At 41.0% G+C, this 20,251-nt stretch overlaps 1 protein-coding gene and 1 pseudogene across 2 annotated transcripts in view; one reads left to right on the top strand and one right to left on the bottom strand.

The window, feature by feature from the left end:
* The window catches only part of PCBD2 (pterin-4 alpha-carbinolamine dehydratase 2), a 54,038-nt gene that overhangs the window by 18,977 nt on the left and 14,810 nt on the right, over positions 1-20,251 (bottom strand). The gene's annotated exons all lie outside the window — the stretch shown is intronic.
* LOC116750519 lies at positions 15,396-15,803 on the top strand (annotated as a pseudogene).

Genomic DNA, 20,251 nt, shown 5'->3' on the forward strand with positions numbered 1-20,251 from the left:
ACAATTGTATAAGGGTGGTTTCAAATACTGCTTTCTGCTATTACTGAGAATTTTCAAAGCTTTTCATGCTCCATTGGAAACAGCTCTGCTTCACAAGCTGTTCTGGTTGGTCCAGCCAAAGAAACGGTCTGATACACTTTATTACAAGTTTATCGATTTGCTTACCCAGGCAAATATATTTAATTATCTTTGCCCGTGAAGACCAGTGTAAAATAGGATTCCTCCACTGAAAGCGATGAGATTACTTAAACACAAGTGGATGAGACAGAACTAGCAGATACTAGGCAACTGCATCCCAACCCCAGCTCCACTGAAGTCCACACTACAACATCCTAACTCAAGTCCACCAGTCCCTGAATGCACAGAAGCTAAGCCAACTTGACTAGCACCATTTTTCAGTCTCACCCGTATCTGCAGAGGAAAGGAGACAGCAAGTAGTTACATTTCTATCACAATCTGGAGCTGTTTTGATTTGGGAAATTAAAGGGAAAATACCATTTTGGAATATCCTTTTTCAGGCAATAAAATAACTTAGGGGGCTTCCCTGGTGGTGCAGTGGTTGAGAGTCCGCCTGCCGATGCAGGGGACAAGGGTTCGTGCCCCGGTCCGGGAAGATCCCACATGCCGTGGAGCGGCTGGGCCCGTGAGCCATGGCTGCTGAGCCTGTGTGTCTGGAGCCTGTGCTCCGCAACAGGAGAGGCCGCAACAGTGAGAGGCCCGCGTACTGCAAAAAAAAAAAAAAAAAAAAAAAAAAAAAAACTTAGGTCTGAACACTATTGCACATTTATAAAAATTTAAGGTAATAAATTACAAATCTGCAGTATCATGGGTGACATTCCAAGTAAGTGCTATCAACAGTGAATTGTGGTAAAAAGTAGATCTTTTCTGCCCTAAAGTACTCACTACCTGGACTGAGGCCCCACTTGCACTCCATCTTTGCACCTTATGAAACCCTCGCAGATTTCCAGAACCACTTCAAAATCAGCTCACGCTGCTCTGAAGTCACAAGGGCTTAGGTCACCATGGGTTTCACTGGCTTCATGCATGGACAGGGGTTCTCTAAGGACAAAGAGCCTTGTCACTGGGCTACTATGTGACTGTCCCCAAGCCCTGACCTTTGCACAATCCTGAACCTTGTTTATTAATCTGTATACCAGAAGGTTATCCCAGCAACTCCATTTTTAGATCTATACCTTAAGGACACTCTCACACCTGTCCACAAGGAAATATAAGGACGCATGTTACAAAACTTACTGTAGTAATGAACATCAGAAAGAACAAATATCCATCAATAGGGAAATAGATCAACTGTGGGTAACATTTAATTTTTAAATTGATTTGCAGAGGAAAAGAACATTTAAAAAACACATCGAAAAAAATAAATTAACAAATTTTAAAAACTAAAAAAATTTAAAAAAAAACAAAAGACATGTACTGTAACAGAAGCATACAATGAGATGTAAAGACTATCAGTCCAGGGCTGCCCTGGTGGCGCAGTGGTTGAGAGTCCGCCTGCCGGAGCAGGGGACATGGGTTCATGCCCCGGTCCAGGAAGATCCCACATGCCGCGGAGCGGCTAGGCCCGTGGGCCATGGCCGCTGAGCCTGCGCGTCCGGAGCCTGTGTGCCGCAACGGGAGAGGCCACAACGGTGAGAGGCCCGCGTACCGCAAAAAAAAAAAACAAAACAAAAAAACGACTATCAGTCCAAGAATCCAAAACCTGGGTCCTTGAGCAAGCTACATGTCTTGGCTAGGTTGAGATTCCCATCTGGTCATAGGGAGATGATGTGTACCAACTGCATAGCACAGTGCCCTCACACACACAGTAAAGTTCAATGAAAAAGAATATTAGCTAATAAGAATAGTAGCAGCATACAATGGAATAACTACACAGCCATAAAAAATAATGAAATAATGCCATGTGCAGCAACAACATGGATGGACCTAGAGATTATCATACTAAGTGAAGTAAGTCAGAAAGAGAAAAACAAATACCATATGCTATCACTTATATGTGGAATCTAAAATATGACACAAATAATAATAAAATAAAATATGTCACAAAGGAACTTATCTACGAAACAGAAACGGAGTCACAGACATAAAGAACAGACTTGTGCTCGCCAACGAGGAAGGTGGGTGGGGGAAGGATGGAATGGTGTTTGTAGTGAGCAGATGTAAACTATTATATAGAGAATGGACACACAACAAGGTCCTACTGTATAGCACAGGGAACTATATTCAATATCCTGTGATAAACCATAATGGAAAAAATATGAAAAAGAGTACACATATATGTATAACTGAATCACTTTGCTGTACAGCCAAAATTAACACAACAATGTAAACAACTATACTTCAATAAATTTTTAAATGATAACAATAATAATAGCACCACCTAATAGACACAAGGAACAATTTACCTCTGATTACTTCCTGATTATTTCAGCATTAACCATAAATTGTTTTATCATTTACTTGGATACACCTGAGTAGACTCCTTTCTGATTAAGTAGCACCCTCTGAACATAATTAATTCTTGCTGACTATGTATGGATCATAGTCTATCTCAGGGGCTGAAATATCACTGATTCTCACTGTTCCATTCTGGATAAAGAAGGAAAGGGGAAAACCCAAAAGGCATTTAAAAAAACAACCACTCCAGGCCAGGCATTCACACAAACCCGCCATCAGGCTGACCATTCCTGTTTTGCATAGGAGAGAACTGAGGCTCCAAGAGGAGTCAACCACCTAACAAATAGTGAGGCTGGGATTCGAATTCAAGCATGCCCAACTCCAAAGCCTCCGTGTGGGTTCAGGACAAATCTCTCATGTCAGATTATACTTTTTCCATTTCTTCCTTTTACCTAAAAGCTAATTATAGCAAAACTAAGTTTCCTGTAATTTTTCTTCTAAAAACTTAATTACAAGAGAAAAATAAAGCATTATAGAAGGTTTAGAGAAAGAAGTAAAAAACTATTATATATTTTGTTTTTATTTTTTCCCTGTGCCCTTTTCCCCACAACTGTCATGATAATATTCTTTTACTGTGGATCCTTAACCGTCTTATTACATTAAAACATCCTACCCATTTTCCATGCGGCTCCATGGTCTTCTTTACTTATTTTTCGAAGCTGCATAGAATGGATAACTTTCTCTTATAGAAACTATTTCACGTAAATAGTTCAATCATATAGAAGAGAGACATGTATACAAATATGTCTTTTTAAGCCAAGCCTTCTGAACACAGATTCTTTTTTTTAACTGAAGTAGTTTATTTATGTTTCACGTGTACAGCAAAGTGATTCAGTTGTGTGTATATATATATATATATATATATATATATTCTTTTTCAGATTCTTTTCCATTATAGGTTATTACAAGATATTGAAAAGATTCTTTGAATTCTCTACCAATGCACATTGTGGAATTTCAGAGGTAAAACTGAGAAACAACTGTATAACTGGGGGTTTATGGAACAAATGAGAAGCCTTTTTTTTAAATCCTTTTTTTCGAAATCCAGTGAGAACATTAGACTGCATAATAAAGTCTTCTTTAACTGAGCGCTTATTAAAGCAACCGATTAGTTCAGGTATTAACTGTCTGCTGTGCCAAAACCATGACAACTGAAACTGTTAGAACAAATACTCCACCCACCAAACTGGGAATGGCAGGGTCATCAAATCCTCCAGTGTGCAGGCAGTGTGCCCTGTGGAAAGATCCCCAGAGTAGCCTTCTCTGGGACCTGAGTTCTTATCCTCAAATATCTCTCCCAGCCACATGTGACTGTAAGCACACCACCCAACTTTCTTTTTTTCCTGTTTTTGGCTGCGCCACGTGGCTTATAAGATCCTAGCTCCCCAACCAGGGATTGAACCCAGGCCCTCGGCAGTGAGAGTGCGGAGCACTACCTGCTGGACTATCTGCTGGTGGGAAATTCCCACCACCTGACTTTCACACTGAGCTCCCCAATTTGCCCAGGGGAGGACTACTCACTGAGGGGCAGAGAGAAGGCCCAGGAGTCAGGATACAAAAGAGCTCTGTTTTCATCTTTAATGCTTAGAGAACAGAGTACTGCTCTGAAATGATCTGCATCTTAAGTTTTCAAAATTAAGATATTGGCAGAGTTTCATAATGAAGTCAAAGTCTCCATTACCCTCTTGGTTTGCCTAATCTCCCTCAAGCACCCAGTGAAAACTTGAGGCCATGCCTACCCTGGTTTCTGAGATGTATTCTTCATGGAAACCTTGAGAGTTACGGCCAGCTGCAAATCCCAGGTTATAATAAAACAAAAAATATGCTGATCTGTAAATATGGGGAGTGGGCATGAGGTCAGAAATAAATTGGGGGGTGGTTCTGAAAGAAATGCACAATCCAGAGAGCCATGTTTCACGAGACCAACAGGGTCGGAACTGGCAGGGACTGTAGCCCAAATCCCCAAGGCTCAGAAAAGCATGCCTTACGATTTTTAGTTTGAATTTGTTTTCTTTACAAAAAAAGGTGTGCTGCTTTAACTTTAAATCTCTCTGGACTCATGCAGTATGATATGGAAAAGTGCCCAAAAAGTCCTGTGATACAGAAAGACCCAGAAGGGAAAGTGAGAACTCCCACCTTGGATAGTTACTCCTCCCTCTCAGCCCTGGCCTCAGAGGGTATTCCAGTGATGGCAGGGCTCCTCCCACTGTGTGACCTGATGACCAGCATAAGGAGATAAGTGCTGTGTTCTCTGGTGATTAAGAAAAAACAAAAAAGATTCTTCTTATTGCACGGACTGGGGTTTTCCTAAGCTGGCAACCATATTGTTTAGGAAGTGAGAGTTTGTTTCTTCATGGTAGTTAGGAAAGAACCTAGAGTTCTCTGTCTGGCATAAATGACCTATTTGGGACCTCAGAAGTGTTTTTAAAAGCTCCAGTAGAACTTTAAGGTAGTTAAGTGTCCAATTTATCTTTCAGTTTCACATGTTGTGAGAACAGACCCCAAGTCACAAATGTCTGCCTTTCACAGAGAGCACTTGTGAACCACCTTATGTGTTTTTCTCATGTGTTTGTTTCCTTCTTTAGATGCATCAGAGGTTTTAGGCCTAGAGATTGTGTCTTCACATGATAGACACTGCACAGGATTTAAGTGGGGTCTCTGCGTTTTGGCATAGACTGGGGCACTCTGCATCACCCTTTCTCCTGACTGCCTCAGATTTTGGAAAAACCCCCGTCAAAAATGATGAAGGTTCCTATGACCCAGAAGATACCCCTTACATATTACACACAGGTATTAACAGGTTAGGGATACAAGGTTCTAAAAATTCCAGAATCTCAAAAAACAAACAGAAACAAAATCCAAAACCTGAATATAAGAAAATCATGACTACATTAATATAAGCATGTAATAAAGTTAGAAATTCTATCTGGCCACCTTCTTATTGTGTACCACTTTCTAAGAAGGCAGGGCCATACTGAATAATGACAACTAAAAGACACATATATGCCTTTTTAGAAGGTTCAAGGTTGGTGTTTTCTCTCAAAATTCAATACTATTCAGTATTTTCTTCCAATATATTTCCTTTAAACATCAAATATGGTCAGGTATATTCCAAATAAGATTTTTTTTAAGACTAAAAGCATACTTATAATAATGGATTTAAGAAAAATCTGCTCACAAATCCGACAATAGAGAAAATGAAGGTTAAATTATTATAGCCAGCATTTATATCATTCCATTTAAATAAAGTTTTTTGATTTTAGAAGTAGAGGTAGGCTCTATTTTATTTTAAAATTTTCAAAAATTAACGCTAAATAAAGAGATTTTTTTCTTCTTTTTGGTGCAACACCTTTCTTTTGCCACTTATAATTTTATGAGTTAGTAATAAATGACTTTGGTTACATCAAAACAAATGGGAAATGGTTTGGGTTTTGATGCAATTTTTTAAAAGCTCGTAATAAGCTCCTTTACAGCACTCTAAATATATATTTTTTAAAGTAATTAAAATTTCCAAACATAATGTTTGAATTTCAGACAGAATTCAAGCATTCCTAACTTGACAACCTCCTAACTCTATTCCTTCCCCGCCTCCGAGCCACACTACCTCAGCTCAGCACCACTTCCCAGCCTCCACTCTCACAGAGAAGTAAGTCAAAGGTTAATTTCCATTCTAAATCAAACTCTAATCCAAACTCTAATCCTGTGCTCCCAAAGTACCCCACCCAACACACAAAACTACCATGCAGTCTTCTCCAAAGTGGGAAGTTCGTAAAAGGGTGACAACACTCGACAAATAGTGAAAATCAGCTATAAAACTCAAAAATTCCACTGATACCCACACCATACTATAGACATAAAATGGTTAGTCAGCGAAAAAACTACAGTATATCTCTACTGCCATTTCTTAGTGAGAAAATGACTTTTAAAAGCTAGTCAAAGAACCATGAGAGGTAAGGCTAACAGAGCCACTGCTGGTTTCACTTCTGGCACCCAGAGTCTATGGCAGCAGTGATGGATCCCCAAACATGCGTGACGATCAACACTGAAAGGTAGCAACATCATAGGCATGAAGACTCCAGGAACTGCAGACCAGAATCAAAACCTCGAACTCCACACTCACAGGGCTAAAATGTTTCCTCATGTAAGGAAGAGAACTACCACTAACAATTTTTGGCAATAATATTTGAATCTTGGCTCAACTGGATAATTTTGTTCTGCACCAAAACCAATTCCATTCAAATTCCCAAAGCCTATGAGCAGATTCGTACTAATTTCAAGACATAGTTTCCTTCCAAACCCAATGAAATGAAAGGCAGAAACCAGCAAATGAAAGAAAAAAAAAAATTAAATAACATATATAAGATGGCTTGCCATTTTATGAAAAACAAATGAAGAATTACACTCACATCACACTGATAAACTGAGAGGCTGCCAGTGGTTTTCAGGGCAGATGTAACATTTTAACAAATGTGATTGTTTGTGAACGAAATAATTCTGATCAAAAACTTAATTGCAGCCAAAGTGAGCCCTGGGCTGTGTCACCATAATCCATTTTGACAGGAAGCAGTGAGTGGAGATTCCTACTGTGAACGAAGCACATGTGAAAGGTCAGCTTTGGCCTGGAACTTCAAAACCGTTAACGTGTAAAACAGTGTGCATTAGAGCCCGGAACGGCTAACCACTGGATTAGCGGATGTCCGCTGTGTGGGTCTGATGTGCTTTTGGCAGGTAATGGTTAATTTGTAAATAGGCAATGTATTGTAACTTTCTTCCTTGCCTCTTCCCAACATTTACCAGCAGAACCCATTCTTAATTAGAGTTCCAGAATATTACAATGTTAGATTTATAACACGGCCTCATTATAAGAAAGTCCTTGTTTTTGAAATGAAACTTATTTTTAATAATTTAGTGCAGGAAAAGTTACATGTATTTTTAAAATGTTTGTTGATATAATGAATGAAAAACTTTTTCATGTAAAATGAATACATTTGTTCACCAATAGCAACTGTATTATAAAAGCCAAAATTTGCCAAATGAGAATTTCATTACAAGAAATGTATAATTTACTCACATATTATAATATGAAAAACTAATTACACAATACTATTTTGCATGGCTTAAAACAAAATTCTAAATAAAAATGCAGTTAATACCAGCTTTCATTTTTCAATGAAACTTATGAAAGAACCAAGCTAAATATTGCCTTATAAGCCAATGCATGCAAAAGTGCTTTATACAAATTTAGTGCTATAAAGTCGGTTCATTTGGCTTTAAATAAGTCATTTCTCCCATATCTAAACCACTTGAGGTAATATGGCATTAATGAGTGATAAAAGCTGGCACTGTGCACTTCTATGATTATTTCAGGATTTAACTCATTTCTGAGTTGAGGGGAAATAATATTTCTCTCTGAAAATAAGCAGATCTTCTACAATAAGTTTTACTTCTATTCTCAAAATCAGCCTTCTAAGGTTGTATCTCTGGCTGCTGGGCAGATGTAGCTCCTGGGCCCTTCGCAGGCTAAATACAGAAATCTTGAAGGTGGCTACATGGCAAGGGTAGCCTCATTGCCAGCAATCTCATGATTCCTATCCCCTTCAGAATGTCCACTGACACCTTTAGGAACAAAATCACACATGTGCTACTAACTGCAATGCAAGGCTGAGGAGAAAAAAGAATCAAGGTCGGCAAAACAAGTTACCAATTTCTTATGTTTCTGCTTTCCATACAGGATCTGAAAACAAAACCTTCAGCATATTTGGAAGATTCAGAATCTCCCTAACAGTCTGCTTCTGAAAGTATGGAATGTACACATTTACCAACCACCTTCCTGGTCTCTAGGACACAGCCCCTGACCTTCAAGGAGCTTACAGCGCGGTAAGAGAGGGCAATTAATCAGCCATGAAGACCTGGCAAGAAGTAAAGGAGGTAGAGAGGAAGCAAGCAAGAGAGGCTGTGTGCGCAAGTGGTGCTGGGCATATCCATCTTATATTTTCACCCCTCTTCTCCACAGATGCAATAGCAATCCAGATTCACCAGTAGAGCACCTAATTTCCCATAGGAGCTAAATTTATCCTAGGTACGTGAGTAAAGAAGAGATGTGTGATTCACCCAAAAAATATTTTAGAAGGTTCCAAATTGGTCAGTAAGGTATTTTCTTATACTGCTAAGTGACTGATTACACCTGGTAACACTAAGTGTATATAATTTTAGCTTCACTCCTAATCGTTTTTTCCATCACCACAACCTTTTCAGCATAATAATTCTTGGTCACCATCCCACTTCCTTCGTGAGGCTCAGGCTCAAAGAAGCTTACGAACTTCCCTCCAGAAAGATTACCGACAGAGTGGGAAGTGCCCCATACTGAGTTCCAACTTAAAATGGGCATGCCCACTCAGGGTTAGGGACCCTGTGCAGAGGTGCATGTGCCCCACGCTCAGTGCCAACACTTAGGATTCTCTCACTCAGGAGCAAGATTATTGCTAAGGCAATTACAACTACTGATCACGAAAGAGATGCTGCTATTTCTTAATTGGTTTATATTTGTTTACATGTCTTAAAAACAGATGTCCAGAAGGTTGAACTTATACTTTAATTCAGTTCTGGACTGTGAGCTAAGTTTTCACAAATACAAAGAAATATGTTGTTACCGGTTTCTTTTTAAGGACCCATGTTCAAATGGGAGGACACCTAAGAAATTCATCATTGAATTCTTATTTGTAGGAGCAGATTCTCTGTAAGCTGTAAATTATTTTGATTTACAGTGAATCGTTATTGTATTCATAAATGCTTAAGAGTTGGTGAACAACATGATATAATGACACCCCAAAATAATCTTATAACTGCAGGTGTGCAAATCATAACATGTGGGAGATGACTCAAAGGATAATGGGGAATAAAACAGTTTAGGAAGGGTCACATAAAGAAGGGAAAGGAGCGAGGGCACATACGGCAACTTTCCAAGATGTCTTTAAAACCAAACTACTCGTTTAGAGGCAGACGCAGTCGAGCAGTCAGCCATGGGCAGCAGAGTCAACAGTTACATTTAAACAAGCAAAGGCAAAATGCTCCATAATTTACAACAACCCAATCACACTGCTCATTCTTTTGAGGTTAAATGCTACTGACATAAGCTACACCTGAGTCCAATCAGTGCAGAGACGTTGAGAAGATTCACACGAAAGGACTAAATTTGTCACAAATGGGTTGGTTTCCGATCTTAATGTAGCCAAGTTGCTTTACTCTGACCTCTATTGAACAAATCAACTTAATGGGCACTAGGAGTGCTATAAAACTTAACAATGGAGTGATTTTTAACTTTTAAAATATAGCTATGAAGCAAAATGTTGGATAGCTTCTACAATACTGGAAATCAAATTAAATCTAGATGTTTTTTAACAGTCTTGACAGATATAATCCTAGTTACCATGTAAATTTATGGTAAGCTGCTGTGATATTAGCCACAGGTGCTACTTTTAATATATGAGCCACATCTGGCTGGGAATAGAATTTCTCAGAGGACTGAAAATGACCTCACTATCAGACAATGGAAGGGAAAAATCAAGACCACTGTGGCATATAAAAAGCTGAAGATGTGGTCCACAACTAAATATTTCACATAAAATTCATTTTAACTCTGCAGTTGTAGGTTAAAAGATATTATGCTGTCAATATTTAAGAGGCGTAGATATACTTCAACCAAACAGCCAAAAGATTAAGAATGTAAGTCAGTTATGAATACCCTGGCTACGTATATAATACTAGTTTTTCATCCTTTGATCAATGTCGGGAAAAATGATGCACTAAGACTTGAAAAGAAAATTCTTTCATGGTTCCCAAGCACAAAACATGATTAGATACCACCAAGCATACCAAACCAAGATGTAACAATTACTGATCTCTAAGCAGCAACTCTCCAGCACCAGGCCAACATCACTGGTTGTGTTTTTAAAGTTCTTTGGAGCCATTCATCACGCCCAAGAAAACATTCTCATAAGGTGAAATTTTTAAAAAATCATTACAAGTAATCACCATTCTAAGTCTGAGAACCAGCAATATCACCACAGACAAATACAAAGAGAAAACACAAGTTTCTCTTACTTACCCAATTCAAAAATAAAAAGAAGAATATGTATAAAATATACAATTGTTTCCTTTTAAGAAACCCTTTCTGGGCTTCCCTGGTGGCGCAGTGGTTGAGAGTCCGCCTGCCAATGCAGGGGACACGGGTTCGTGCCCCGGTCCGGGAAAATCCCACATGCCGCAGAGCGGCTGGGTCCGTAAGCCGTGGCCGTTGAGCCTGCGCGTCCAGAGCCTGTGCTCCACAAGGGGAGAGGCCACTGCAGTGAGAGGCCCGCGTACCACAAAAAAAAAAAAAAAGAAAGAAACCCTTTCTGAACCACTCAAAACCCATCATTTGCTAGAGAACTGGCAAGTGTGGAAATGTGATAGAGGATTTACAAAGATTGAATTTCCTATGAAATAACTCTTCCCAAATTAAACAAGCCTTCGTTATCTGAAAAAAAATCTCTAAAAGAGAAATATTTCTATGAAAATATTCCCTACACCATTGCCCTACGCTGTAAGAACGGTAGCTACAAAGCCCTATAACATAACATTTTCCTTCTGACCTTCTCAAGTAACTTGAAGGGCTTGATTTTTTAGCTTTAACAGATCAATTCAATCTAGATGATGATTTCTATTTACTTTAACAAGTAACTGGATCTATGCCTGATCTCAACGGGCACCAAGATCCTGAGTGTCTTTAGCAAGAAGAACCTGGTATGATTCCCGGATACTTTTGTGATCAATGGACAGCATTTATATGGAGCATTTAGGAAAGGTAGGCTCACAAAGTCTCATCTGTGGTTAGTTATGATAGAAAGGCATTGGTTAAATTAAATGTGGCCTTTCTTTTCAGTGGAATCCTCTATATATCCCACCATTAAAAACCATGAAGTAAAATACTTTACTGACAGCGAAAAATGGTCACCATACATAAAGTGAGAAGATGCAACTGATCAAAAAAGCATCTACCATATGACTCCAAATATGTATACAAACATACGTACATACATACATACTCACAAAATACACATTCACACATACTGCTTTTTCAGTGGGCATAAGATATATTTTTCTTCTTTTTTTTTTTTTTTTTTTTTTTATGCGTTACGCGGGCCTCTCACTGTTGCGGCCTCTCCCGTTGCGGAGGACAGGCTCCGGACGCGCAGGCTCAGCGGCCATGGCTCACGGGCCCAGCCGCTCCGCGGCATGTGGGATCCTCCCAGACCGGGGCACGAACCCGTGTCCCCTGCATCGGCAGGCGGACTCCCAACCACTGCGCCACCAGGGAAGCCCCTATTTTTCTTCTTTGTACTCTTCTGTGTCTTCCTAATTATAAAACATACTATGCAGTCAGGGAAAAAAATGTATCTATTAACAAGCTAAACAGACCACACAAATGAAACAGGGTGCTATCATTCCCGTAAGAGAGAGAGGCCAGGCTGATCTCTGTGGGGTATGAGTAATCCATAAACGTTAAACCCTTCTATTTAAACCTTGCAGTTTTAAACAAATAGGAAGATGGAAAGAGACTCATTCTCAAGCTTACATAACAGAATCACAGTTTAAGACATTTAGAATTACAATGGCCCTCTCTTCTACACACCTGTATCCACAATTGTATGGTCAGTGGCTCAGAAAGCTGGGGTCTCTCAGTGCAGAAGTTTATCTTCTCTACACCGAGTTCTAATTTGCCAAGTTAAGTTTTTAGCTGCTCTTTGCAGACCTTCTATCTGGAAGAGACTTCCCCCTCCAGGTAGAAGTTGACCTCCAATCTGTAGCTGACTTAGGACAAATAACTGATCAATCAAGTATTATAAACTAATGCTTTCAGGGCAGGGGATGGGAACCATGTAGCAATTTACAGGTCAAATTCCTATCAGTAGCTGGCTATCCTTTTCTTCAAAATATGCAAAGAACACATTGCCTCTTTTAAGCCCTCCAAAATAAACACTGTTTCCTACACAGAACAAAGAAACAGACTCAATTTTGAACAGCAGAGTTGTTCATTCAAAGGTCTAGGACATTCCTAAATAGAACAGCATTCCATATCCTGAATTACCCCACAACCCTTCAAACTATAGAGTTGGGTCAGAGAAGAGCTGTGGCCTCAGAATAAGTGGGAAGCCTGGCCTTGGAAGGACGGCGCCTCACTGCTTCATCTGTACGTTTGAGCAGGTTCCTTCTTACCATTAGTAACCTAGGCTTCCTAATACCCAACCCTGCAAGGCTGCTGGAAAGCTCAATGAAACCACCTACATTATTTCCCAGGTCACCCAACAATGAGCTACTAATGCCTGGAAAACACTCAATAGTTCATAAAATACTTTGTGACTCTCCAAACTGTCAGAAAGAAAATTGACTTGGCTGCATTTCTGGTAAATAATGCAACATTAAAGAGTTACCTGTATAACATGTATGACCTTAAAAACCTGTATTACAGAGTGACCTTAAGGCAACATTTTTACAACAAAAACTTTTAAAATAATTCCTAAAAAAATGTATCAAATAAACTTTTAAAACTTTTCTATCTGGAACGCCACCAAGTTATGATTTTAAGAAGAGAAAGAAAAGAAAATCAGCCAAGAGGGCTGGACCAGTGGTCACAGAAAAGGAAAGGAATCTGACATTAAAAGGACTGTCATGAAACGAAAATGAGTGCCTAATGGATAACAGGTAGAAGGCCTGCAGCAGTGTGATGCTCTGTGGAGTCCTGGCAGAACCTGCCGTGGTCCCTCAGGACACCAAGATTTACAAAAGACTGGGTGTGGGTGGCTGAAGCCGAGAAGCCACAATATCGAGTAAGTGCCAACCTCAGCCTCTCCTTGTTGGAGGTGATTTACTAGAGATGCCACAAGTGGCCCATTTCTTTCTCCGACACTCCAAAACTGCCTGCAGAACAGAGGCACGATCAATGCTGTTCTTCTGGGAAGGGTACCACGGCCCTAAAGACCATCCCATCATACATACCAACTTAGCAGCCAAGTAAGTTGGTCACTGTTAGGAAACATCTGTGTTTAGGAGTAAGGAAATGAGAGAAAGGAAAAGTCCCTGGTGAGAAAGGGTTTTAGGTAGTAACCTGTAGGAGACAAAAGCACTATGTTCCCCTGGGGCTAAGGGCACTGACTAGGATCACCTATGTGAGCCCAATCAAGGGGCTTCGTGTATTCAAAATACCTAGGTAACACTGGGAGGGCACTGTGGGAGAGGTACACAAGCACAACCCAAGTCTTCACCCTCAAGGCACTTATATGTTAGATGCAGAGAGACAGAAGTAAGTGGTCACATTCCTCTGTTGCATGATTTAAGCTGCACTTACATCCTAATCCCACCACTGGTTCACTGTCAACTTCACCACAGGGCCTCAATAGCCTCGTCCGTCCTAGCACTAATGTTCACAGGTTTAATATCAAAACAAGGCTGAAAGAAAACCACTAACAAATAGGATAATGCAAGGGCTGAATTACAAACAGAAAGAACAGACAGGAGGCTAATGTCTGTGGCTACAAAGATCTATGTAAGGCACATGAGCTCCACTTCCTCTCCAGTCTGCCCTGCACCCCCATCCCACACAAACGATCCTTCCTACGGTCACTGACGACCTCCATGTTGCTTAATGCGTGATCATCTTTTGGCACTCATCTTACTTGGAGTGTCAGCAGAACTGATTCCTCTCTCCCTTTTAAAAAAAAATTATTTATTTAATTTATTTATTTTTGGCTGCATTGGATTTTCGTTGCTGCGCACAGGCTTTCTCTAGTTGCAGCGAGCGGGGGCTACCCTTTCGTTGCAGTGTGCGGGCTTCTCATGGCAGTGGCTTCTCTTGTTACAGAGCACGGGCTCTAGGCTCACAGTCTTCAGTAGTTGTGGCACGTGGGCTCAGTAGTTGTGGCTCATGGGCTCAGTAATTGTGGCTCATGGGCTCTAGAGCACAGGCTCAGTAGTTGTGGTGCATGGGCTTAGTTGCTCCCCGACATGTGGGATCTTCCCGGACCAAGGCTCGAACCCATGTCCCCTGCATTGGTAGGCGGACTCTTAAACCACTGCCCCCTCTCTCCCTTTTAAAACATCATCTTCTTCTGGATTCTGTGTACAACACTGGCCTGATTTTCTTCCTATTTCACTATAAAGTCTTTCTCAGTTTTCTGCCAACACCTCCTGTTCTATCCTACCCCTAAATGGACTGATTTCTGAGCCCTCTTCTCTTCTCACACTATAGTTTCTGCCTGGGTAACCTCATCTATTACATTGGCTTGGTTCCATACACATCTATGTCTCCCCAATTATCTACAACCCAGACACAAAACTACCTGCTTAGGGTTGACACTGGGATGTCTCGTAGCAACGCACACTTAACAATATCCACACCAGGATCCCTTGATCCTGCACACCAGGATCCAGGATCCTTGATCCCTGCACACCAATCCTGTTCCTTTCCCACACTTCCCCAGCTCAGTAAATGTCACTCCCAACCACCCAGTTCCTCAGGTCCTAAACCTGAAAGTCATACTTAACACTCCCTGCTCTTCTTCCTCACCACCCATCACCACTCCTCCCTTGTAGAGAAACTTGGGTTTTCTCTTGATATTTTTATTCCCTGTAAGTGTTATGTGTGGCATCATTGGTTCCTGCTCATGTAAACTACTAAAAGCAGCTCCAACCTCTATACCTCTCTGCTTCCCCTTTGTCACAGAATCTCCTGCTGTGTCCACCTAGTGATGATGTCTCACCTGGATGAATGCAACAGCCTCCTTACTATTCTCCTCATGTAATTTTTTGCCCCCTCCCACCTCCACTTCATCCTCTAAGTCCTCAGACAGCCTGCCCACTTCCCATAACACCATGTCCTCACCCCTCCTGTCCTCTTCCTGTCACCATTCTGGGCCGCCATATTGGTGCGTGTGAATGTCCTGGCTGATGCTCTCAAGAACATCAATGATGCCAAAGAGATGCAAACACCAGGTTCTTACTAGACTGTGCTCCAAAGTCATCATTCAGTTTCTAACAGTAATAACGAAGAATGGTTACATTGGCGAATTTGAAATCACTGATGACCACAGAGCTGGGAAAATTGTTGTGAACCTCGTGGGCAGGTTAAACAAGTGTGTAGTGATCAGTCCCAGATTTGATGTGCAACTCAAAGATCTAAAAAAATGGCAGATTGCCCATTTGGTTTCATTATACTGACAACCTCAGCTGGCATCATGGACAAAGAAGCAGCAAAACAAAACCCAGGAAAGAAAATCCTGGGATCCTTTTCCTAGGGATGTAGTACACACGTGCAAATGAAATGCCTCAATGGACAAAGGAAATAAAAGTAAAAGAAAATGCATCAGCTTATCAGCTCCTTGGAGAGGTCTTCCTGGCAGATCTCCTCCAACTGAATTCGGTTTTCCCATTTTCTCTCTCTCAACCGTCTCTTCTGCTGGAGAGGCGGTATCCACACTGGCAAATGGAAGGGATTGCCTGGGTCAAATCCCAACTCCACTGTGGGGCCCCGGGTAAGTCACTTAATCTAAACTCTGGTACCCTTATCTGTAAAGTGAGGTAAATATTCTCTGGAAGACAGGGTTTTGTGAGGATTAAATGAATAAATACGTGTAAAGTCCTTACAACATAGTGCCTGGCCCAAAGTTGGAGTGTTCATCAAGCATTAGCTATTAGGATGTTTCTTCATGGCACTTACCATAACTGGCAATTATACATGCGTTATTTTCTTTGTTTATGCTCTCCCTCCCCTACTATACTGTAAGTGTTAGCTCCAGTTCCAGTATGGCCACTAATGTTTTTTGCCCCCCTGTCCTTGGCTTCCCCACTTCTTCAGTGAAAGGGATGACTAGGTGACCTCTCGGGTACCTTACAGTTCTAATCTCTAACAGACTAAAGAGACCTCTTACAGAGAAGTAATGAGAGGTAAGGTTAGAGACTGTGGGCAGCTTTGAAAACCTCTGAGAAGATGATGTCTTGTAAGATGTAACAGAAAGGAACTGGGATTTTCTGAGCAGATACCAACTTGGTCACAATAAAACAGCATGCAGGCCAATGAAGGCAGAGAGGGCCTAGAGTTAAAAAGCCATGAGGAAGCTCCTACCGGAGCGCTAGGGGGAGGAGAGGCGCACCCAGACCAAGCACAGTCACTGACCAGTTCCTGGTGACTGATCACCAAGATAATTCTTCAGTTTCTTGTCTGGGTGCTTGAGAGAATGGTGGTCCTGAGACAAACAAACAAGTTTCTTTTAGGAAACTTTCTTGCAGGAAAGACAGAAAGACAATAAGAGTTTGCTTTCAGATACCTTAAACCTGAGGCAACACTAAACGAGGGAGAGAGCAGCACAAGGACCCTCCATGCCAATCTTCAGCCCAGCTCGCTGAACCAATCTTAGGGTCCTCACTTGTCCCACACATTATAAATAAGATGTGCCCTCTTTCTCCCTGTCCCTGACCTGTGCCACCTGCCAACCCCTCCCCCGTAGCTCCTTCCTTCAAAAAAACCTATCAGATCTAGCAAAACTCCCCCTCTCCAGGCAGACTTCCTGGATTACACCTTTCAGCTTCTTAGTATTTCAGATTTTAGTGCCCAGTTAGCATGACAATTTTAAAAATCAACTATCAGGACTCCGTGCTCCCAATGCAGGGGGCCCGGGTTTGATCCCTGGTCAGAGAACTAGATCCCGCATGCATGCCGCAACTAAGAAGTCCGCGTGCCACAAGTAAAGATCCCGCATGCCGCCACTAAGACCCGGCACCACCGAAATAAATAAATAAATAAATAAATATTTTAAAAAATCAACTATCAATATCTTATACAAGGCAGATGTTCCACCTCCCCAACAAAACTGGGAATTCTTCTGGGCAGGAACGGAATCAGTTGCTTCTTTTGCATCTTCCTCCTTCCACGCCTTGGGCCCAGAGCAGTGCCAGCCCCTCAGGGGTTGCCGGCTCAAGGACCTCGCTACGCTCTCTAATCCTGACAGAGCCAGGCCCTCTGGCTCTCAGTGGGGAGACCATGTGGCTCCCAGCCCAGCCCCAACTGGGTCTGCTCCAGACACCTGGTGCATGTCCATGGCCAGTGCTGCAGTGGCAAGGACAGGGCATTTGAAGTCAGTTTGATGAATGATATGGTAGAAGGCCACAATCTTGCCTTACTGGCTGAGAGCACAGGAGCAAACTGATTCATTAGTGGCGTTTGCTGTTTTGATAAGACTGATTTTAACGATACAATTAAATGATGTCTGATTGCTCAACAGTGATACCTGGGTTGCTCCCACACAAGCACAGCTCTGTCTGTCCTAGCTGGTGAACAGTCCCTTTCTCAGGGAAGTATTGTCAAACCCATCTAAGGCAGAAAAGTAATCCAACAAGCAGTCCCTGGAAAGCAAGATATCTCCCAGAAGAAATAAAAAAATAAACACAAAACACCTTTCTATATCACAGTAGGATCTAAAAATGTTGCTGTGGGAACCAGAGATGAGTCTGGCGCCCACTAACTGTGACATGACCCCGTGTGACCACAGCAAGTCCACGATCACAGTCTGGTTCAGTGTCCTTCTGTAAAATTCAGAGGACTCATTTTAGTGAATTAGTTAGAATGGCCCATTCCAGCCTGGATCAGAAGGGCAATATGATGGTAAATTATCTGCAAAACAGGGAAGAGGATGCATTGCTTTGTTTTGTTTAAAAGGATGTAGAGAAAAGAGCAACACACAGAGAGCTCAGAGCCAAGGTGAGCTCTGGTAGGCCACGTGCCTCCTGAGGTGAGAAAGCCACCGGTCACCACCTGGCCACAGAAGCATGAGTGCAGCGTTGTAGTTACTGCTTGGAAGAGCTGATAAAGAGTTGATAAAGCCTCTTCATCAGGCACCCAAGGTCCGTATTTCAAAACAGCTGAGTGCAAGTTTCTATGTCATGGCCCTAATGCACCAAAACTCTATTGACAAAACTCTTGCTGTGCAGATCTAAACACTATTGATAATGGCTGTACTCAAACAATGGAGTGGCATACCAAAGAAAAACAGAAACAGAACAGAAAACAAGACCAAAATACTTTTAAGTGATTACTTAAGGTCTCCTTTAAATTATTTTCCGTAATTATCGAGCCAGCAGTCCATTGTTATTAATTCATATTCAGCCTATTTAAGCGGTACCAGCAACACAGGCTGAAAACAAATGCCTCAGTAATTTCCTAACTTTTGAGTGTTATTTTCTTGTCAGTTAAATTTAAAGCAGCCCATTTGTGACCACATTATACCAAGTTAATCTCATCTAAAGTGCTTCACAAACCCTAACAGCTACGCTAAGGTTTTATACTAATGAAAGCAATTTACATAAATGAAATTTATGTCAATGCATTTCATGACAAATTTTTTATTTTATAATAATTATAGTACTTATATGATAACATCTGTTGATAGTCACAGTCTAAACCTGGCAAAGATTTAAACCCACATCATTTTCCATGCATCATGTACATTATCTGTGAAAAGCAGTAAAAAAAAAGTAATGAATGCATTAATCATACCAATATCATCTGCAAAGCATAAATCTGAAATACCTTTCACCTCAGCTCAAACTGCGTTTTATTTTTTACACACCTGATTTTACGCCATCTGTAAAAGGGCAAGACAAAGACTTTTGAGGAAATTATATTTCTTGGCTGTTTGACTTTTACAAAATGCTCAGGCGAAGTTGTGTAAACAGAAGGTTTACTATACTACTAAGAAAAAACGATGCAGTTAAAAGTCCATTTTTATTAAAGGATGGTGTAATCACCACAACATCTTCACACTGCAGTGTGGTGTCATATCTGCATTTTTTACACCTGTTTTACATTTCCCTTCGTCTATCTATCACATGTGTTTTTACAAATACACATCAGCTCTAAACCTCTTCTATGACATAAACAGCAGAAGCAAGACTCCAAATGATAACATTTTAGGCTCTAATTTCCCTACCCTGGTGGACACCAAACCAACGTCCCAGCCACCACCTGACAACATCAGCGTGTCCCGCCCGGGACTCCCCGGGACTCCAGGAATAACTTCAAAGTGAAAACCAACATGAAAACACCACGCAGATATTCTTACCAGCTTCCCAAATTTTAGGTAAAGCTTACTAAAAGGTAGCGTCTCTACTCTCTACTCCAATGACAACTGTGAACACTTTCTCAGGTTTCTAGTTGGCTAAAAAAGCCCATCACTGGGCACATGTTAAGAGCAAGCAACTGGTGTGATAATCAGACAAGTTTTCACTTTCCCTGGCTCCCAGACACACAGATAATAGCCTAAACTTTAAAAGCAAAATGACATTTTCTAACCTATATGATGCCGAAGCCTTAAGAACATCCTCACTGAGAGTGTTTCTTTACCCTCACCAGGCAGTGAATATCCACTTTCAAGAGTACTCAGATGTGACATTTATATTACTGAATTACTGACTCATAACTTAATGAACAATAAAAACTGAACTAATTCGTTCACAAGGAGAGTGCCTGAGACCTCCACCCATGTCCTGCCAGGATCGTTAAGATTTTCATTAACAGTTGTCTGTCTTCTGGTATCAACAAGCCTTTGACTTCACTAAGTGTTTCAGAATGTTAACCATAAGCCTATTATCAAATTCCTCAATAAAACATCTTTACAGAGTAAGTCACCAACAGTAACTTTCAACTGCTCTACAGCAGGAGCTCCAGGACAGGAATAGAAACCATTTTACA

This window comes from Phocoena sinus, chromosome 3 (assembly GCF_008692025.1).
Source record: "Phocoena sinus isolate mPhoSin1 chromosome 3, mPhoSin1.pri, whole genome shotgun sequence".
In the NCBI taxonomy this organism is placed as follows: Eukaryota; Metazoa; Chordata; class Mammalia; order Artiodactyla; family Phocoenidae; genus Phocoena; species Phocoena sinus.